We start from the raw sequence: 23,289 nt of genomic DNA on the forward strand, positions 1-23,289 counted from the left end.
TTCTCTGTGCATACGTAAAAGGTGAAAAACTGACACAACATTTGTATTTCACAATTTTCAGAGATTTTAGGCTTTTCATGACAAGTCTATTTTGTGTTTTAAATTCTACCATTGAGGACCTTGGCAAAAACCCCATTAATTAAGTGATATCAATGAAAACTTTACTCCCTCCTAATATATAAGTTACACCATTTATTTAATTTGAATTCCAAATAATTAGGTTCATTTAGAAATTAAAAAGAAAAATAGCCAAGAGGGCAGACTCAAAGAAGTAGCGTTTAAGATTTTAATTTGTTCACATCTCTCCATGTGTATTTTGCAGTTCTGAAAGAATGACAGATAAAAGTGCTTGGATCCTCATAATTATACATTTACATGGACAGATGTCTGTACTTGTTTCTTTTTCCAATATTCTGGGCCCTATATAGTCTCTTAGCTCCTAAAAAGCTTAACATAAATAAAAAATAGTGACTGTCCATAAAGCCAAAATAAAATCATCTCAACAAATGATTAATTACGTCCATCAATGGAAGACTACACAGAAGCAAAGGTAGTGAAATAGAAGGGGAGAGACAGGAAAACCAAAAAATTCACACAACAAATTCAGTAAAGTAGTCATTGAATAAAATAACCAAAGCGAACAATAAAAAGCTGTTCAAAAGCAGACCATTGAAGGTCATTTCTTCAGCTACGAAGCTACCTTTTTGAAAAGAGAAACAAGGAGCTAAACAACTAGTCTAGAGATCATAGTAAAGGTCTCAGCAAGGAGCCTATGAATTTCAAATCTGCTGGACATTCAGCAGTGAAAAGCATACTCTGGTAAATAAAAAATTAAAGACACTACACTTCCCTGAAAATAGGTTTTGTTCCAAAAATATTAAAACCAATAGTAAAAAAAATGGTAAGAAGAACAACGTTCACAAGTACTTTGCCTTGGAAGAACAATGAAGTTGCAGTCTAAAAATCAAAAGCGAAAAGGAACCAACATGTAATCATCAAACCTCCAACAACTAAGTACAAGCGAACATTATCCTCAACCTTAGCTAACTGCTACATAAAGGCAACTTGTGGAAAAAAATATAATCAGAGTAGCAAGTGCAATGCCACATCCATTAATTACTTGTGATGTCACGTTCATGTATTAATGGATCCGAGATTAACATATTTATATCCAGGAATGACTACGGCAACCGAGAAGGCAGTCTGAAGAAAGAAGAAGGGCAGCGATTAAACTACAGGTACTAGAATATTAGGGCTAGTCTACAGTGGCAACGCTAAAGCTCTTTAAAAAAAAACAAAAAAAAAAAAACACCTCCACAAGAGGTGCGGCTGCCAGCGCTGGTGCTCTGTCTACACCGGCACTTTACAGCGCTGAAACTTGCTGCACCCAAGGGGGTGTTTTTTCACACCCCTGAGCCAGAAAGTTGCAGCTCTGTAAACTGATAATGTAGACAAGCCCTCAGAGACTAACAGATTTAATTGGGCATAAGCTTTCATGGGTAAAAAACCCCATTTCTTCAGCTGCATGGAGTGAAAATTAAGGATGTAGGCATAAATATACTGACATATGAAGAGAAGGAAGTTACCTTACAAGTTGAGAACCAGTGTTGACAAGGCCATTTCAGTCAGGGTGGATGTGGTCCACTCCCAATAATCCCAAGAGTAGATGACAGGAGCTTTGGCTGAACCTAGTCCCCTTTCTCCTAACAGCTACTGAATTCCACTCCCAATAATTGATGGGGAGAAGTCAATACCAAGAGAGGGAAAATTGCTTTTGTAGTGAGCCAGCCACTCCTAGTCTCTATTCAAGTCCAAATTAATGGTGTTAAACTTGCAAATGAATTGTAGCTCTGCAGACACATCACACGATCCATTGTCTACAGCCAAGCCCTAAGATACAATCGCATTTGTTCCAATCCCTCAAACAGAGACGAACACACACAAGATCTCTATCAAGCATTCTTAAAATTACAATACCCACCTGGGGAGTGAGGAAACAGATTGACAGAGCGAGACAGGTACCCAGAAGTACCTACTACAGGACAGACCCAACATGGAAAACAACAGAACACCACTGGCCATCACATACAGCCCCCAATTAAAACCTCTCCAGCACATCATCACCGATCTAAAACCTATCCTGGAAAATGATCCCCTACACTCACAGACCTTGAGAGGCAGGCCAGTCCTCGCTTACAGACAGCCCCCCAACCTGAAGCAAATACTCACATGTAACTACACACCATACCACAGAAACACTAACCCAGGAATCAATCTCTGTAACAAACCGCGTTGCCTACTCTGCCCCCGTATCTACTCTAGCAACACCATTATAAGACCCAACCACATCAGCCACACCATCAGGGGCTCATTCACATGCACATCTACTAATGTGATATATGCCATCATGTGCCAGCAATGCTCCTCTGCCATGTACGTTGGCCAAACCAGACAGTTTCTTCAGAAAAGAATAAATAGACACAAATCAGACATCAGGAATGGTAACATAAAAAGCCAGTAGGAGACACTTCCATCTCCCTGGACATTCAACAACAGATTTAGAAGTAACCATCCTTCAACAACAAAAGCCTCAAAAACAGACTGCAAAGAGAAACTGCAAGAGCTACAATTCATTTGCAAATGTAACACCATTAATTTGGACTTGAATAGGAACTGGGAGTGGCAGGCTCACTACAAAAGCAATTTTCCCTCTCTTGGTATTGATACCAGCTCCTCAATTTTTGGGAGTGGACCACATCCACCCTGACTGAATTGGCCTTGTCAACACTGGCTCTCCACTTGTAAGGTAACTCCCTTCTTTTCATGTGTCAGTATATTTATGCCTGCATCTGTCATTTTCACTCCATGCATCTGAAAAAGTGGGGTTTTTTACCCACACGAAAGCTTATGCCCAAATAAATCTGTTAGTCTTTAAGGTGCCACCGGTCTCCTCATTGTTTTTTGTGGATACAGACTAACATGGCTACCCCTCTGATACTTGGCAGAATATTAGAGAAAGTTTCCAGTAGTTAAAAGTAGAGTAAGGGAGTACTTTACCTACCTACATACTGTACTGCCAAAGCATCTATTACATGGTCATTTAAATTACCACACAAAAAATTAAGTAGCATAGTCTTAAGAGAAATGGCATTAAAACAGTAGTTAAAAATACAGAAGGGGCTACATAGTATAACAGAAACTCCTCCTCAATCTTTACTACAGCATTACTACCCTCAGTGGAATCACAGCATCCATGTAAGTTGACGGTTTTGTTCATTATGTTCAGTCGTTATCCCTTTTCCAGAAACAGCAATGTAATATTTCTTTTGTTGGGAATTTAATAATAATCAAGGCTGACAGAATGACTTCGACAGAGATAAACTAAGGGCAGTGACCTGTAAGCTTCCCTATACTGATTCATCAACATACTGCTAACTGGAACTGGAGGGACCACCTCTAATGTGAAAAGGCAGATTGTTTTCAACATCCATTCAGTCAGTGGCTTCTCTGCTGAGACTGCCACCTTCAGTAGTTTTTCATGTGAGGCCACGTCAACTAGGAACTGGATTAGGTTGAAATTACTAGTCCATTTCAGATAGGCCAAAAAGATATCACAGTAAATTTTTGACTAGTCGAAGTGACCAGCAACCTAGAAAAGGATCAAGTCTTGCAAAACTGTATTTCCCAATAGCCAATTCTTGGTTAAGAGGGCCCCAGCAGCCATTTAGTGAAGCTGACATTATCCTTTAACTTTTCTGCGGATGGAGTGATCAGTTGTATCACCACTCCCGGTGTGGAACAGCTATGTGTTGCAGTATCAAAGCCATGCCTAGCAGCATCAATTTGATACCTCTGTGGCTCCTGTACACACCTTACCAATAACAGAACAGCAGTCAGAACAACATCAGGCCACCGTATCATTGGCTGGGCTAGTTTAAACCAATACTTTTGTATTGGTGTTATAGCTTCCGCATTGCTGTTGGCACCCCCAGCACAATTTCACAGTGCTCCTGCAACCCCTTTGTCAACCAGTGCACAATGTCAGGTGTCTCCTGTGCTTGTTTGATTACTTTCTTGTTTTGAGTTACCTCAGCTTGTGTGATTTTATGCCTATGAACTTTCTATTTTATAACAATACAACTGCCAAGTAATTTTACAAAATAAAAAATAACATGTACAATGAGAAATGTTACTTCATACTCTATATTTTGAGAAAAATAATGTATCATCTTTCAAGATAGGGCTAGCTAATTCTAAAAATCCCTGTTTCAGGGACCTGGGCTGAAAACTGCATGATGCACAATGCAGATATTGCAACAGTAATGGAACATTTGTGTAGACATTTTGAAATAAGATGGTTAGTGTGGACTGAAAAAAAGGTACAAGTGCAACCCTCTAGTACAGCAAGACTTTGGAGGGATACACTTAGTACCTCTTTCTGAAGTTAAAGAAAAAACTCAGAATTATTTATTTATTTCATCAATGTATAAAAGTATGTATTTACAAAACAAACTACAATACAAACCTACAATACTATAGGGGATGGAGTGAAGAAAGTAACATTCGCCATTAAAAACCTCTGCATGTGGAAGAGGTGTTACCATTATTACTCCTTTGGGGGACAGGGAACAATAACCCCGAATACTGACAAGTATTACTCTGAAGGGAAAAAAGGACAATAGCTATTATTACTCACTGGGGGGGAAGGAGTAGCACTGGAGGAAGGCATAGGCCAATATTTACTGGTAGGGGGCAAAAGGGATGGGCAATCATTCAGAAATTATTATTACTGTCATCAGGGAGAGTAAAGAAGCAGCATCGACCCTATGATTCATATTACTCAATGGGGAGGAAGAAGAGAAGACAATAATCAGTATTACTCTCAAGGAGAGGCACTGCAATTGTGACTCGCTTGTGTTCTCTCTCTTCAAAGAGAGAGAGAGAGAGATGGGGAGACCCTGGCCATTGTGAGTCTCGCTTGCTGAGGGGTGTAGGGGGGCAGAAAGAAGGGAAGGAGGCTCTGACACTCTGCTTTCAGTTCTGTGGGTAAAAAAGGGAGTTAAGCTACAATTACTGCTCCATGGGTGGAGGGGAGGATCTGCACATCATCTCTACCCATGACTGGGGACTGACTTTTTTGACTCTGTCCGGATGGGAAAGAGCAGAGATGTCCAGTAATGTCAAACAACAGACCCCATGATAATAACAAACAGGTTCCACAGAATCAAAGACACTTAAAAAAAAAAACGTCTCTAGCCCTTATGGTTGTGAAGAAAATCTTCCAAATATGAACTAAGGATAAATCAATTGAAAACTGAAGCTGTGTCATCTTTCTGAGTCTGCAAACACACTAAACAGCTCCGTAAGTTGATAATTGTCTCCACTCACCTCAAATGAGTGTTAACTCTTAATGCCTGGTCTACACATAGTTTTTGTACAGGTATGTCAGTTATGGTATGATTTTTTACCAATACAGTTAAACCGGTACAACCCTTCAAGTGGATGCAGCTATAATGGTATAAATGTAACTTACACCAGTATAACTCATTATCCTTACTGTACAGGAACAAATATACCAGTACAGAGCACATTTACACTGGTATAACGATAACCATGCTGGGGAAAAAGAGTGGCTTTCAATACTCTGGTATAGTTAAAGCAATACAACTTTTGTTTGCAGACAAAGCCTAAGTCTAATAACAACACTTTGAGAACATCATTTTCCAAACTTTAACCACACAACTGTTTGATTTATATGGGCAATTACTGAAATTAGCATATAAGCGAGAGCAGAAAGAACCTGGGCTGTAGAACAACTTGTCATCAATTTTTCCTCACAGAGTGAAATTGCTTTAATACCTTGCTACCTTTACAAAAGGCTCAATCTTGCAAATGTTTAAGAATGTGAGGAGTTCCCCACAAACTAACAGTATTGCTCACGTGCTTAAGTATCTGCAGTGTCAGGCCCCTATGTATAGCTACCACATAAGCAGCATATCCTACCCTTAATCTCTGTACAAACTTGGATCATAAACTCTTCAGGGTAGGACCAACGAGGAGTCTGGTGGCACCTTAAAGACTAACAGATTTATTTGGGCATCAGCTTTCGTAGGTAAAAAAACCACTTCTTCAGAGCAGGGACTATTACATATTACATGTTTGTTACATGTTCGTGCAGTAACTAACACAACAGGTCCCTGGGCACTACCACAATGCAAGTAAGAAAAAATAAGCCTCCCACCAGCATCAGGGGAAGTCTGAGGGACACATACAACCCAAGAACCATATCATTCCAGGCGCTTGGGCCCTCTCCAGGGAATAAGTTTGACACTTAGACATTCGACTTCTCTGGGAAAGCTCTGGCTACTGTGACTTCCCCTATGGGGCTCGGGAAGCCTCCAGGGCGAGGGGCGGTGTGTAGGGAGGGAGATGGGAATTCGGAGCAGGGGGCTCTCTCTGGTGCGTACGGGGGAGGCTCTGGCCAATGTGACAATCTTGGAGAGGGAGCCGGGCTGGCTCTGTTGGGAGATGGAAGGAGACACCCTCCCAGCGTGACACTATCAGCCGGGGGCGCCGGGTGCAGAGCGGCGGAGGGAACTGGAGCCCGACTCCCCAGGGCAGGCTACGCCAAGGCTCTCTCTGGTGAGGGGCGGCCCTGGCCACTGAACAATCTGGCACCGGGCTCGGCGCACCGGATGCCCCGCGCGGGGGAGTCGCTATCACTGACCGGGGGGCGGAGGGGGGGACTGTCGATCTGTGGTTCCAGCAGCAGCGCCGGGACGCGGCAGGAGCACATTCCCCTCGACCCCACGACGGAGCGCCACGTACCTGGTTCCCCTTGTCCCGGAAGGGCCGGGCCGGGCCGGGCGGGGCGGGGCGAGGCGAGGCACCGTTACCGGGAGACGCGCCACCGCTCCTGTGTGTTTCCCCTCCGCGATTCACGGCGCCGCTGCCAATTTCGAGTTCCACTTCCGGGGTCGGTGGATATGACGTCATCGCGCACCGACGCAGCAAGGAACCCGGAAGTGCAGCTTGTCGCCCCTGACGCTTCTGAGCCGCCGCCGCGGCCGTGGTCGGGGAGAGCGGCGGGGCTTCGTTAGGGACGCTGGGAGAGGCGGGGCTTCGTTAGGGACGCTGGGAGGGGTGGGGCCCCGTTTGCACGCAGCGGGTGAGGGGTGGGGCCGCATGGTAGCAGCTCAGTCCCTTTGCGGCCACAGCTCTTGCCTCCTCCGCGCGAGAAGGTGCCATTGTAGGGGCCTGATCGAGGCAACCTAACGGAATCCCCAGAATCTCAGTGAAACTATTGCAGGGGCCAGTGAAACCAGAGGTTCAGCCTAAGTGTGCTGGGCGGGCGCAGGCGTGGTCGCCCCAGAGACTGGCCCCTGAGGGGAATCAGAAAAGGAGGACTTGTGGCACGTTAGAGACTAACAAATTTATTTGAGCATAAGCTTTCGTGGGCTACACCCCACTTCATCGGATGCATTCAGTGGAAAATACAGTGGGGAGATTTATATAGACACAGAACATGAAACAATGGGTGTTACCATACACACTGTAAGGAGAGTGATCACTTAAGATGAGCTAATATTAGACTGCTAATATCTCTGAAGAGCACATCCTCACTGAGCATGCATAAGCCTCTCACATCTAGTGTTGACCAGATTGCACAGGCACCATCCCCACTGAGCAGCTGAGCATGCTTCCTGCAGCACAGGGCTAAAGGGGCAAAACTGGCTTTCCACTGTGACAGCTGCTTCAGGGAAAGGTGGATTGGGACACTGAAACTGAGTGCACTAGGGAGCTTTTTACTGTGCATTAACAGAGTCTGCACCAACCAATATGCAAAACATTAGTGCACTTTAGAAATTACACTCCAGTAGTGTGCATTGCTACTATGTGTAGACAAGCCCTAAGACTAGCTCAGCTCGAGTGGCCTTAGCACACTGGGAATCCTAGAGTGAATGGTCTGCTGGCTGCTACCAGTATTCTAAACACCCAATGATTATACCTGGTTGGGAAAGGTTAGACAATTTCCATAATGCCTTTAACTCATGCTGTTATGCCTATGAGTTACTACTAACCTAGTTCTCTGTCCGATTACTACAGAACAGCAGGTGGGCTTACCATGCGTATTGTAATACCCAATCACAGTATGGTAAATTCTGATCATAATTTCCATGTGAAGTTTGTGTAGCCTGGCTTTTGACAGTTCAAAATCAACCATTTACCATTACTTTCTCTTCTAGGTGCGTGCATCTTCTGTAAGCCAAGGGTGAACGTACTGGGGAAAAAAGAGTAGTATAACTGCAGAATGCAAACATTATTCTCCAGTTCCTATGGTTTCCCCATTATCTCTGTTTAGACTGTAGTGGGTTTCTATGGAAATGCTCTGGCATACTAGATTTTAGTTTGTTTTTATTGATTTTGTTTATACTGATCTCCCATTTTACAATCTGATTGTCAAAGCATCAAACAGTATGAAGAAGCTGAAATGTAAAGCAAGGTAGGTTCTACAATTAGTCAGGGTATTTGGTATGATAGAAGGCTCCTCTTTTTCTTTTCTTTTTTCCTTTTTTTTTTTAAGACTTCCTCCTTTACAATTAAAACTTTATCTCCTCCAGCTGACTCACAGGAGGTGGGCAGCATGACCTTAGCAAGTAGGATGGCTATTAAAATCAAACAAGATTACTCTCACAAGCTGTAGTTAAATCCTCCAATCCTTCAGCAGTGGTAGAACACTATAATCCTTAGAGGTATGTGCATTTGTGCTTTAGTGTGAGATCATCCTACGTACTAAGCACCCTCAGTTCCCAAACAAGATAATTGGCTGTTGAGAGCACCTCACATAGTGGTTAGGACTTCGCAGCAGCAGGCCCTTAGTCTCTAAGTATACCAATATCAAGCACTTTAAATTTAGTTTATTTTATATGGGCCTGATATTTATTTGCACCACAGTGCAAAGGGGCTTGAAAATGAGGATAAGGAAATTGAACAGTTTAACAAACTTTTTGGATTCTTTGCACTTCTAGGGAAGTGCAAAGGGGCCTTACTCCAACCAAGAATCAGACCCATGAATTTATTAGATTTCTACACTGTGCCCTATCATATATCTCAGGTGATGAGTTGAGGAAGAATACACAATCCATTCCGTCAGACAGATAAATTCAGGAACTGTTAGCTCAGGTATTCCAGTGTCACGTGGGAGAACGGCTCTCAGGGGTCAGTTAAGAGAAAACCCATAAGAAAAGACTAAAGGGGAAGGTTTCAGAGTAGCAGCCATGTTAGTCTGTATCCGCAAAAAGAACTGGAGTACTTGTTGCACCTTAGGGACTAACAAATTTATTAGAGCATAAGCTTTCGTGGGCTACAGCCCACTTCATTGGATGCATAGAATGGAACATATAGTAAGAAGATATACAGAGAAGGTGGAAGTTGCCATACAAACGGTAAGAGGCTAATTAATTAAGATGAGCTGTTATCAGCAGGAGAAAAAAACTTTTGTAGTGATAATCAAGATGGCCCATTTAGACAGCTGACATGGTTATTACACATATTGAATATATTTCCCTATGTTAAGTATCCTCACACCTTCTTGTCAACTGTTCCATTCTATGCAGCCGATGAAGTGTGCTGTAGCCCGCGAAAGCTTATGCTCTAATAAATTTGTTAGTCTCTAAGGTGCCATAAGTACTCCTGTTCTTTTTACTAAAGGGGAAGAAATCTCAATGAGGTTGCCAACACAGTTTTTTTGTCAGTTGTTCTGCTAGGGGGCTTAAGGGCTGCCATCCATGGAAAAGGGTTTGTTTTCTATATAAATCCAGATAAATAATATAAAAAATGTGCTGATAAATGTTATGCAGGTGTTAAATTTTGCTGAGAAATAGGACTTTTTTGGCATCTTTAAAACATCCAAGGAATTCTTTTCATTCTTGTTAAAGTTAAGATAAAGTTTCTTGACACCTTAAATGACTGCTTCTTGGAGCAGCTAATCCTGCAACCCACAAGAGGAGAGGGAATTCTTGATTTAGTCCTAAGTGGAGCACAGGATCTGGTCCAAGAGGTGAATATAGCTGGACCACTTGGTAATAGTGACCATAATATAATTAAATTTAACATCCCTGTGGTGGGGAAAACCACAGCAGCCCAACACTGTAGCATTTAATTTCAGAAAGGGGGACTACACAAAAATGAGGAGGTTAGTTAAATAGAAATTAAAAGGTACGGTGCAAAAAGTGAAATCCCTGCAAGCTGTGTGGAAACTTTTTATAGACACCATAATAGAGGTTCAACTTAAATATATACCCCAAATTAAAAAACATAGTAAGAGAGGCAAAAAAAGTGCCACCATGACTAAACAACAAAGTAAAAGAAGCAGTGAGAGGAAAAAAAGCATCCTTCAAAAAGTGGAAGTTAAATCCTAATAAGGAAAATAGAAAGGAGCATAAACTCTGGCAAATGAAGTGTAAAAATATACTTAGGAAGGCCAAAAAAGAATTTGAGGAACAGTTAGCCAAAGACTCAAAAAGCAATAGTAAATTTTTTTTTGAAGTACATCAGAAGCAGGAAGCCTACTAAACAACCATGATCGAGATGCTAAAGGAGCACTCAAGGACAATAAGGCCAATGCGGAGAAACTAAATGAATTTTTTCCATCGGTCTTCATGATGGAAGGAGCCTTAAAAAGGGCTCCAGAGTTGATCCTGACAATTACAAGCCAGTAAGCCTGACTTCAGTACCGGGCAAACTGATTGAAACTATAGTAAAGAACAAAATTGTCAGATAGATTAAAATAATTTGTTCAGAGAAGAGTCAACATGGTTTTTGTAAAGGGAAATGATGCCTCTAATCTACTAGAATTCTTTGAGGGGTCAACAAGCATGTGGACAAGGGGGATCCAGTGGTATATAGTATGCGTAGATTTTCAGAAAGCCTTTGACCAGGTCCCTCACCAAAGGCTCTTGGGCAAAGTAAGCTCTCATGAGGTAAGAAGGCAGGCCCTCTCATGGCTTGGTAACTGGTTAAAAGATAGGAAACAAAGGGTAGGAATAAATGATCAGTTTTCAGAATGGACAGAGGTAAATAGTGATGTCCCCCAGAGGTCTGTACTGGGCCCAGTCCTATTTAACATATTCATAAATGATCTGGAAGCAAGGGTAAACAGTGAGGTGGCAAAATTTGCACATGATACAAAACTACTCAAGATAGTTAAGTCCCAGGTAGACCACAGAGAACTACAAAAGGATCTCTCAAAACTAGGTGACTGGGCAACAAAATGGCAGATGAAATTCAGTGTTGATAAATGCAAAGTAATCCCAATTATACATATAAAATGGTGGGGTCTAAATTAGCTGTTACCACTCAGGAAAGAGATCTTGGAGTCTTTGTGGATAGTTCTCTGAAAACATCCACTCGGTGTGCAGCGGCAGTCAAAAAACGAGTAGAATGTTGGGCTTCATTAAGAAAGGGATAGATAATAAGACAGAAAATATCATATTGCCTCTATATAAACCCATTGTATGCCCACATCTTGAAGACTGCATGGAGATGTGGTTGCCTCATCTCAAAAAAGATATATCGGAATTGGGAAAGTTTCAGAAAAGGTCAACAAAAATTATTAGGGGTATGGAACAGCTTCTGTATGAGGAGGGATTAATAAGAATGGGACTTTTCAGCTTGGAAAAGAGACAGCTAAAGGGAGATATGATTGAGGTCTATAAAATCATGACTCGTGGAGAAAGTAAATAAGGAAGTGTTATTTACTCCTCATAACACAAGAATTAGGGGTCACTAAATGAAATTAGTAGGCAGCAGGTTTAAAACAAGCAAAAGGAAGTATTTCTTCACATAACATACAGTCAACCTGTGGAACTCTTTGCCAGAGGATGCTGTGAAGGCCAAGACTATAAAGGGTTAAAAAAAAGAACTAGATAAATTCATGGATGATTGGTCCATCAGTGTCTATTGGCCAGGCTGGGCAGGGATGATGTCACTAGCCTCTGTTTGCCAGAAGCTGGGAATGAGCGACAGGGAATGGATCACTTGATTACCTGTTCTGTTCATTTCCTCTAGGGCACCTGGCATTGGCCACTGTCAGAAGACAGGATACTGGGCTAAATGGACCTTTGGTCTGACCCAGTGTGAAATCCACAGTACTGTTTAAGCAAAACAAGACTTCTTAGTTTCAAATATTTTTTGTGCTTAGAAAAATCTAAAAAGTGGGTCTCAAAATAGGTCATAGGATTGATAGTGGATATGAAACTTCACTTTTACATTACTAGGATGATTCTGACATAAGTCTGTAGTGACCAAAAGTCATTATTCTGCAAATGAGCTATTAATGAAATCAGTTGGTGGTCTCACTCTAGTGCTAGTATCATTTCCATGTAACAAATACAACTGCAACAAATAGCACTAATTAACATCCATTCTGGCATTCTCAGCAGAGAGAGACTTGAAAGGAAATTGAACTACTCTCTCAATTCACTGTGGGTGTGTCCTGGTCTGTGTGGAGACACGTGAGATGGCAGCAAGGGGAAACAGACTACTCTCTGGACTAGAAATGGTCTCATCAAGTGGAGTCCCCTGCTATTGCAGGCAACCCCCTCATATATTCCCATTCATAAACTTGTCAAACTCCATTTTAGGATTAGTTACACCTGTTCTGTGGTGTGGAGAATAAGGATTTATGTATTTTATATAAATATATGCACCACCACCTCAATTGACCTGTTTGATGTTAGCCTGCCTGACTGTACGGAGCTAAAAGAAAGGAGGCTGTTGAGGGAAAACAAAGAGGAAGCAAAACAGTGGCAAATGATAGGGCCCTTGGTGAAACAATGAAGTATTGACTGGTAAATACCCCCTGCCTGGCTCCTGCTAGGCTGTCCAGATTTACTCTTCCCAGGTCTGAGCAGAGGATCAAATACTAATCCTTTAAAGATGCTGGCCTAGGGAAAAAGAAGGGTTGAGTAGGTTGTCAGCAGCTGCCCACGGGGAGAGAAAGAGACACGAACTGCAGCAGTCAGGATGTCTCTCCCAACCCAGAAATACTGGGCTGAAGGGAACTTACAAAAGCTTGCAAGTAAAGATTGTGGTGTAGGTAAGACCCATGTATATAGATCATGTTTGTTTTAACCCTTTGCTCTACATACAGTGTACTGTTGGGTGAAACTGTTGGGTTTGTTTTGAAGAAGCTGGTTTTGAGACACTTTACTGCTGTCACAGGTCCCTGGAGGAAAAGTCTTACAGGTCCCAAACACAGTTGGGCCTATCATGTTAACATGGTTGTAAATTAGGGTAATAGGGACTTCCCGCCAGAGATACAGGCCAAACACGGTAGTACCATGTGGGTCCACCCAGAGACCTGTCAGGAGGATGCAGTTTAGAGAAACTAAAAGGGGCTAAACTAAAAACTGTTTAGAAACTAAAAACTAGAAACTAAAACTGTTTACATGCAGTTTGGCCTGTAACTGTGACATAGATATACAGATTTCAGCATCTAGGCCCCTGTGAAAGAGCATGCCTTGCATAAAGACATTTAGAAACTACTGTAAATTACAAGCAGATCCTTCTAAATGCAATATTTATTCAAATGAAATGCTAAAACTAGTTAGGTCACGCATATGAAAAATTTTGACTAAACGTAACAAGATGGAAAGCAGCTCATATCACAGAACTTCATTTTCTATGCTCTGCCACTTACAGTATAGATATATGGGTTTAAAATGTAAACTTTACACAGTGATGTCAGTGGTGTTACAAACAATTTACTTGTACCTTGACTCACATCAGCTCTTGAAATGTTAAATTCCATTGTATGATTGCACAGTTTATTTTTGCAAGGCCACATGAAGTTTCAGTGGACCTTTCGGTAATGGAATTGAAACTCCAGTACCCTTAAAAAGGCACAGCATTTATGACATTAACATTCTTCCCACTTGAGAAAAGGAAGATTGTTGCTATAGAAATCTTAGGGATATCTTTTGAGTTTCATTGAGAAATACTGCTAAGTCAAGTCACAAAATAGCTTTTTCATAGAGGATGGAGAGGTACTTAGATTTAATTAACTTTATAGTGCTTATCACCATATGGGGAGGCTTTTTAGTTACAAAAACTAAAATAAAACAAAAAAGTTACATATGCCACTCACAGTAGGTGGATCAAATAATACTTAAATTACCACAACTGAAGTTGTCATCATCCTTTTTGGGCAGATCAGCAGTTTGGAGGGGTCTAATCCAAAGCAACAGCCAAAGCCACACCAGAAAACAAAAGAAAACCAAAACCTAACTGTGACGGGTTGCTCCCCTCACTCTGGGGTGCCACCTGATATAATGGGGTCCCACTGAGCCCATCTGTTCCACCAGCCTGGGCTCCCTCAGGCTGTCCTGCTGTGCCAGGCCCTCAAGCCTTCTCCAGCCCACACACACAAGTAGGGACACACCCAACTGCAGAAAGATACACAGACACTGAGATCAGCTCTTTATGGGAAGACTCAGCTCAGGGATTGCCCAGCACTCAAGTGCACACGTCCTTTGGGATGCAAACCCAAAATTATATTGTCTTGTACTGCACAGAGAGCTATGCAGTGTAAGCTCAGGAAGTCTGCCCCTCCCTCAGTGTGGAGGAATATATGCACAGCTTCCCCCCATGCCCAGTTATGAATTACACAAAATGGTTTTAGAATAAACAAAAAAGTTTATTAACTACAAAAGGTAAATTTTAAGTGATTATAAGGGATAGCAAGCAGATCAAAACAGATTACTGAGCAAATAAAACAAAACACGCAAACTAAGTTTATTGCACTAAATTAACTGGTTAATAGTAGCAAATTCTCATCCTAAATGTTGCTTTATGCAGGTTGCAGAGTTTTTTGAATGTAAACTGCACTGCTTGAAGCTTAAATCTCCAGGTATTCCTTTCACAGGTTAGACCTTTCACGCCTGGGCTCAGCCCCTGCCCCCTGTCCCCAGCTTAGTTCCTTTGTTTCTTCAGATGCTTTCAGCAGTCTTCCTTCTTGGGCAGGGAGGCAGTGGACAAGAACCTAGAGTGACTCACTCCCCAGCCTTAAATAATTGATACATTGTCCATATTCCTAACTTCAGATACAGAAATGATACATGCATACAAACAGGATAATCACATTCAGTAAATCATAACCTTTCCAATGATTCCTCATGACCCCTGTTGCATAAAACATATCTTAGTTATGCCATATTCATATCATAACAATATTTCTATGAAGAATATGGAGCATAATATCACACTAACAAAATAAGTGAGCCTGATGTCTGTCCAAAGTTCATCAAATTGGGGTCTTGCCAAGTGCCAAAAAGAGCAAATTCCAAAGGCAAAAGCCTTTAACCATGAATGTCTTGCTGCCCAGGCTCAAGAAATACTATGTCTCCTCCCATCTTTGTCTGCCTCATCTACATAGATTGTAAACTGTTTGGGGCAGGGACTCTCTCTTTTGTATGTTTTTATACAATGGCTAACACAATGGGAACCACGTTACAGTTAGGATCACTAGACACTAATACCACCACCAGTAATAATGATTTACCTCCTTTTTACTTTATTAATATTGAAAGTTTAGAAAGGTTTCAGAGTAACAGCCGTGTTAGTCTGTATTCGCAAAAAGAAAAGGAGTACTTGTGGCACCTTAGAGACTAACCACTTTATTTGAGCATAAGCTTTTGTGAGCTACAGCTCACTTCATCGGGTGCATACTGTGGAAAGTGTGGAAGATCTTTTTATACACATAAAGCATGAAAAAATGGGTGTTTACCACTACAAAAGGTTTTCTCTCCCCCCACCCCACTCTCCTGCTGGTAATAGCTTATCTAAAGTGATCACTCTCTTACAATGTGTATGATAATCAAGTTGGGCCATTTCCAGCACATTTCCAGTTGTGGCATATTACTTAATTGATATGTGTGTAAATAGATGGCTGAAAATTGGGAATATAGAGATGGAGAGGTTACTCACCTTCTGCATTAACTGGACATGGAATATGGCTTCTTGAGTACGACACCTTAAGTACAAATTTTGGATGTGCCTGTGGCGACACATTCTCTCCGGTGGAATACCATAAATGGCGGAGATCTGCCATTAAGGCCCCAAATTCTTTCACCCTTCAGCTGAAGTGATTGCCACCAGGAAGGCTGTCTTTACTGATAAATCTAATAAAGAACACATAACTAGTGGCTCAAAGGGGTGTTTCATAAGGCAATTAAGTACTAGGTTCAAGTCTCAGTGCTCTGATCTGTGGGGAGATATTTGATAAATCTCTTAGGAATCTTGCTGTAGTTGGGTAAGCGAAGATTGGGAAAAAAAAACCTTATAGACATGTGAAAAGCTGTTATAGCTGCTAAGTGAACCCTAACAGAATTCATAGAAACACTCAATGTTTTCAATTCCAATGGGTAATCCAATACTGTGGGAAGAGGAGAGTGAGTCAGTGAAATTTCATGACTGTTACACCAAAGATAATAATAATTCCATTTCTGGAGGTAAGTATTTCTTGTAGAGTCTTTTCTACTATTTAATAAAATGTGTTGTACTTCTGATGAACAAGATCTCTCTATTCCTGAGAACTCTTGAGGGACCACATCTGGAGCCTCAGAACCTGCAGGTTGAAGTGAAGTGTTCAACTGGTATCCTGGGTCATTAGACAAGGACTGATCAGAAACCTCCAAGAAGGGCAAGAGATGAGTCTGATCAAATAGGGATACAAGGAATATGTCTCCTATGGATTGAGGATCAAGACTCCTTCTGGAGCAATACCTGATGCATTTTGCATTGATTGCTGCAGCAAACAGCTGTGGCAAACATTGACCTCCTGGAATGTTTAGGCTAAGAATATCTTGGGGAGGACTCTGGAGTTCAGTTCCCATTCATAATTTAGGAAGAAATGTCTGCTGAGGTCTGCCAGGGTGGTCAGAATACTTGGGAGCTAAGAAGCTGAGATGACTTTGTGGTTGGATATGCACCAACCAGAATTTTGTCACTTCATCACAGAGAGATGCGGAATATGCATATCCCTGACAGTTGATATAATACCTGCATGCCACACAGTTTGTTATCTTTACTGACTTCAGTTTGATTAGCAGTAGAAAGCATAGGGAAGCATTTTTGACAGCTCTCCATTCCAAAAGATACCTTGCACCCCACCCCAGCCCAAAGTGAAGCATCTGATGTTATCACTATAACAGGGGGAATCTGCAAGAATGGAACACCAGTGCAGGTTTCAATTGGGTCCTTCCACCAGTTGAGTGATTGTAGAACCTACTAGGGAACAGATAGTAATCTACCTAGACTGTGTGTGTTTGGTTTGTAAAATGTTGAAAGCCATCCTCGTAGACCTTAGAAGTGTGATCTGGCATGCTGATGGCAAGCTGATGTGTCCCAGCAAGTTGAAACTGGCAAGCTGATGTGTCCCAGCAGTTGAAAACAGTCTCTTAGTATTACTTGTGGACTGCCCTGAATTTTTGAGATAAGATTCTCTAGTGCAAGAAATCTGCTGTCACTGCATCCAGGGAAGCTTCAATGAAATTTAGATGCTGTAGTGGAGTCAAAACAGATTTTGAGGTTGATTTGAGGCCCAGGCTGTGAAAAAGGGAATGTGATCTTTAGTGATGTCAATATTTCCTGATATGATCTGCCCCTGATCAACTAATCATCAAATTCCAGGAAAACTATTATACCCAAACAGCTTAGGTGAGCGGCAACTACTGCCAGAATCTTTGAAAATACTGTATCCTCAGTGCTGAAGATAGGCCAAAAGGGAGCACCCTGTATTGGTAGCACTCATTGTTTATTAGAAAATATGAAATCTCCTGTGAAGGGTGAACAATGACATGAAAATATGAGTCTTGTTGTTCAAGAGTCTTGAACCAATCTCCAGCTTCTAATGAAGAAATTATTGCTGCAAGGGTCACCATCCTGAATTTTTGTTTGTTTAGAGACTTGAGCTTTAAAATTAGCCTCCACCCTCCATTCTTTTTGAGAAATAGGAACTACTTTGAATAGAATCCCCTTCCCCTGTGTTTCACTGGAACTGGTTCTATTGCTCCTAAACATAGGAGAGAGGCCACCTCTTGCTCAAGCAATTGATCATGAGAGGGGTCCCTGCAGAGGGATGGGGAGAGGGAATGAGAAGGAGGTATAGATTTGAAATGAGTAGTGTAACTAGATGTTATTGCTTCCAAAACCCATTTATCTGATGTTATATGCTCCCATGCAGCCTGAAAATGGGAGAGGCAGCATCCAAAATGAGGGAGAAGGAGTAAGATTTTGCAGCTGTAAGACCCTGTTGATTGTATTGTTAAGACTTTCAACCAAGCTATCAAAACTCTCAGGGGACATGGATGGCTGAGAAATGTAGCTGTAGCGGAAGGAGGTTTCTTTTGAGTATCTTAGTCTCTTGGCGGGGATTCAGAGGATCTAAACTCTATGATATGTTGAATATGGGGCTTTGTGCCATCTGAGACCTACTAAATCTCTATTTATTTACAAGAGTGTAAATCCCTAGGGGTCACAGCATGACTCAAGTCCTTTAAGGTGTGGATGCAGAAAGAGAGAAAAAGGAGGATCTGGAGGTAGATGTCAGTCAATTTAAGGATAGAGTGAAAGGAAACCCTAACCCTTACCCTAATAACGCGAGAGTTGTATGAGATACTGTTTTCACCTTGCTTTTAGTTTTTAAATGGAATGCTGAAGAGACCTTTTGAAATCTCTAATGGGGTTCGGAGGAGGACTGCCCGTGGGGCCGTCTGTCCCTCTTGGGCTCACGCCATGCGAACTTATTGATTTTGCAACAAGGTCAGATGCAAAGCAGTGCTAAGGAGATTGCTGCCTCAAATAAGGGACAGGTTGCAGCTGCATTTCGGTGCTGAGGAGACTGCTGCCTCACATAAGGAAAAGGTTGTGATAAATCCGGATGTAAGGAATTAATGTTATGGTTAAACGAGATGCATCCAGGTATGGGGGGAATGAATAAGACTGAGTGAATGAGTGAGGAGTGAATGCCGCTGACCAGGTCTAAAGACTTAAGCTGACTCCAGCCGCTCCCGGGACTACCCCGTGCAGAAGTTCTGAAAGCAAGGGGAGTCAGCCAAACCTTCTGACCCAGCGGAAGATTTCCCTTGCCAAGTCTGCTGACCAGGTCTGGGACTCAAACTGCTGAATGGTGGAACCCCATGACACAGTAGACCCTTTCCCCGGAGTGCGAGAGAGCAAAAGTCTTCCCTTACTTATTCGCTGACCAGGTCTGGGACTTTAGCTGACTTCAGCCATGCCAGGACTACCCCATGTGGGAGTTCTAAAAGCAAGGGGAGTCAGCCAAAACTCATGGCCTAGTGAGCTTTCCCTGAGTGCCTGAAAAATGGGTAGTGATCAGTATAAGAATATTTCCTCACCACCAAAAGGCACCCCTGCATACTACATGTACGTGCATTATGCTCCTAGGAGTTGTAAATATCTAAATAACTGGGATTTTTACACGCGTGATAATCCATCTAAACAGTTTCCGCTAGAAGGTACCTTCGATTTAGATAAGATCATACATCTCAGAGGAGCTCTTGAATCACCAAAAATCCCTGACATACAGTAGGAACAATTTGTCTACTGGTGGGAGGAAGCCACAAAGAGACTCCATGAATCTCGAGTGCAGAGTCTAAAGGACTCCCAGGAAAAGTTAAAAACCCAAGTGCAGGATTTAAAAACTAAATGCAAGGCATCTGGATGTCCCCCCTACCCAAACTACCTCATCAACCCCCTCAGCTCCTTTATATCCCCAATTAGTAAAGACTGAGAGCGAGGAGGAGACAGCCAAGGACATTGTGGATTTTTTCAACAGTGCTTCTCAGCGGGCTGTGCCTCTGGCAGGACACAAGCAGCGGCCACCACCGTCTTTCCCCCAGCACCTCGGGGCCACACAGACTGTGCCTTCTGAGGGCTTCCAAACAGTAGCTCCATCATCACCACCACACGTATCGGCTACACAGGCCGTTCATTCCGGAGAGGAACCTCCCCCTCCGCCGTCCCACCCACATCAGCAGCCGAGGGCTGTTCCTGATCTATCCAACATCTCGCTGAGCTCTGATACTTGCAGCCCAGTCTCCAAACAGGCTAGGAGCCGACAAGACCAGTCAGTAGTGATCCAGGCCCCCTTAAGGCAATTACCTTGTGAAGGAGATCACTTGGTTACAGTACATGTCCCCTGGACCTTAGAAATTTAGTTAAGGAATTTCCTAATATTAGAGAAGAACCAGAAAAATTTAGAGAGGAACTCCAGACAGTGATTCAGTGTTACAATCCATCATGAGCAGACGTTAACCAACTCTTGCGAGTAGTTCTACCATCCGAAGTTCAACAACAGCTATTTGCTCAGGCTCAATGGCCCAATGCTGACCCCAGAATTGGAGATGCCCTTGTCATCCTCGTCCATTAATGCCATTGGTATTTCAAACCAGCCTGTACCCCATCCTATTACTAAACACCTTTCTGTTTCCTTGGGACCCATTTCAGACCAACATACCTTTTTACTCAGCCTGTCCTCTCCTGTTAACTTGCTGGGACGAGATCTTTTGTGCAAATTGGGCTGTGCTAGCTATTGCTCGCCAGACAGCATGTTCTTAGAAGACCCTGATGAGAATACCAACCTAGTGCTGGCCATCCTTCAAACAAAGGAGCCAGCCCAATCAAATGCAACTCTCAGCAATGATCTTGTTAAGTTGTTGTCACAAGTACCCTCTTATCTTTGGTCTCAGCATGCAAATGAAATAGGGCAGATTCAAACAGCGGAACCAGTTAAAATTCTTGTTGACCCTTTCAAACCACTTTCAAGGGTACCACAATATCCACTACATCCTGAAGTGGAAGAAGGAATAGCTCCAGTGATAGCTTCTTTGTTACAGCAAGGTATTATCATCCCTGCTACCAGTTTTTGTAACACACCTATTCTCTCCTACAAAACTGATACTATAGTTCTTTTGACTGCTCTTGCTGCCAAAGGTCACAAGGCATCTCAGGAAAAGCTCCAGTTGTGCCAACTAAGAGTCTATTACGTTGGTCATGATATTTCATCCGGCACCCGTCATTTGTCAGATTCCCACATTACAACCATCTTAAAAATGCCCAGGCCTGTCACTATCTCTCAAATGCGAACCTTCCTTGGCATGACTGGGTACTGCAGACAGTGGATTTTGGGTTATGCAACAATAATTAAGCCATTACAAAATCTGACTAAGACAGACACTCCTGAGCCATTTCCATGGTCCCAGGAGGCAGAACAAGCTTTTGTGGACATTAAACAAGCCCTTTCTAGTGCCCCGACACGTGGACTTCCTGATTACACTAAACCATTTGTTCTTTTCTACCATGAGCGCAACGGGTTTGCCTTAGCTGCGTTAATGCAAAAACACGGAGATAAACCACCCACTTGCTTATTATAGCACTGCCCTGGACACTGTGGCAGCTGGGTTTCCTCCGTGTTTACAGGCTGTAGCAGCAGCTGCTCTGTCTGTGCAGTTGTCTGAATCCATAGTCCTAGGGGTCACCCTTGACTGTTGCGGTACCTCATACTTTGGCTGCTCTTCTGTTAAAATCTAAGACTCAACATCTGTGTACTTCTCATCTCACCAAATATGAACTTGTGCTGCTCTCTTTGTCTCATATTACCCTACTCGCTGTCCCATTTTAATTCCTGCTTCCTTATTGCCTGGGCCAGAGGATGGAGAGCCCCATGATTGTGCGCCTGTGACTTCTATCCTTACCCATCCAAGGGAAGACCTCATGGATGTGCCTTTACAGAACCCTGACCTCATTTATTTTGTAGATGGCTCATGTTTGAAAAATTCTAAGGGAAATCTGGTTGCTGGCTATACTGTATGCTCTTTGTATTCTGTCATTGAAAGTGCCCTCCTTCCCTCTGTATTTTCAGCCCAGGTTGCCTTGACCCGAACTCGTTGCCTTGACCCGAGCCTGTATTTTGGCACAGGATCAAACTGTTATTATTTATACTGATTCCCGCTATGCTTTTGGAGTAGTACATGACTACGGTCAACTGTGGAAACACAGAGATTTCCTTACCTCCTCTGGGTCCTCTATTAAAAATGGCACGTATGTGTCTGCTCTTTTGAATGCCCTTCTGTTGCCCAAAGCTGTTGCTGTTGTAAAATGTATTGCTCACCAAACCCCTCATGATGAAGTTACACGTGGAAGTGATTTGGCTGATTCAGCAGCCAAAACCACATCCCTTTCTGCTCCTCAGGTTGCATACACTCTTGCCATGATTGAGAAACCTCCGCTGGCCTCCCTTGAGGACCTTGCCAAGATCCAAGATGCGGCACCAAAGGCCGAAAAATGTTCTTGGAGTGTTGCTGGGTGCACTTTGCACCCTGATCACCTACAGTGCTTTCCGGACGGCCTGGTTGCGCCTAAGGTGCTCTTGCCCTACTTTGCTTGTGTGCACCATGGGATGGCACATGTGAGCAAAGGGGGGATGATTGCTGCAGTTAAACAAGATGGGTATGCACCAAATTTTTCTCCTATAGCCCAACATTACTGTCAACAGTGTGCAATCCGCCAGCAACTTAATGTTGGAAAAGCAGTCAAAGCTAGAAAGGCAGTGCATCCCCCTCCTTGGGGACATTCTGTAAATATTCAGATTGATTTTATTCAAATGTCTAAATGTTGTAATTCTGAGTATGTGCTAGTATTAGTTGATCTTTTTTTGAGCTGGGTCGAAGCCTTCCCTTGTAGGCAAGGGATCATAGAATCATAGAATATCAGAGTTGGAAGGGACCTCTGGAGGCCATCTAGTCCAACCCCCTGCCCAGAGCAGGACCAATCCCAACTAAATCATCCCAGCCAGGGCTTTGTCAAGCCTGACCTTAAAAACTTCTAAGGAAAGGGATTCCACCACCTCCTAGGTAACGCATTCCAGTGTTTCACCACCCTCCTAGTGAAAAATTTTTTCCTAATATCCAACCTAAATCTCCCCCACTGCAACTTGAGACCATTACTCCTTGTCCTGTCATCTGCTATCACTGAGAATAGTCTAGATCCATCCTCTTTGGAACCCCCTTTCAGGTAGTTAAAAGCAGCTATCAAATCCCCCCTCATTCTTCTCTTCCGTAGACTAAACAATCCCAGTTCCCTCAGCCTCTCCTCATAAGTCATGTGTTCCAGACCCCTAATCATTTTTGTTGCCCTTCGCTGGACTCTCTCCAATTTCTCCACATCCTTCTTGTAGTGTGGGGCCCAAAACTGGACACAGTACTCCAG

At 42.7% G+C, this 23,289-nt stretch overlaps 1 protein-coding gene across 4 annotated transcripts in view; it reads right to left on the reverse strand.

Annotated features, from left to right (window-relative positions):
• The window catches only part of ARB2A (ARB2 cotranscriptional regulator A), a 363,023-nt gene extending 356,061 nt beyond the window's left edge, over positions 1–6,962 (reverse strand). For all 4 annotated transcript variants that reach the window (XM_077817192.1, XM_077817193.1, XM_077817189.1 and 1 more), the window contains exon 1: positions 6,829–6,962. The gene's annotated coding sequence lies outside the window, so the exon portion shown is untranslated. The remainder of the gene's footprint in view (positions 1–6,828) is intronic.
• Positions 6,963–23,289: the final 16,327 nt, after the last annotated feature.

Source organism: Eretmochelys imbricata, chromosome 5 (assembly GCF_965152235.1).
Source record: "Eretmochelys imbricata isolate rEreImb1 chromosome 5, rEreImb1.hap1, whole genome shotgun sequence".
Taxonomy (NCBI): domain Eukaryota; kingdom Metazoa; phylum Chordata; order Testudines; family Cheloniidae; genus Eretmochelys; species Eretmochelys imbricata.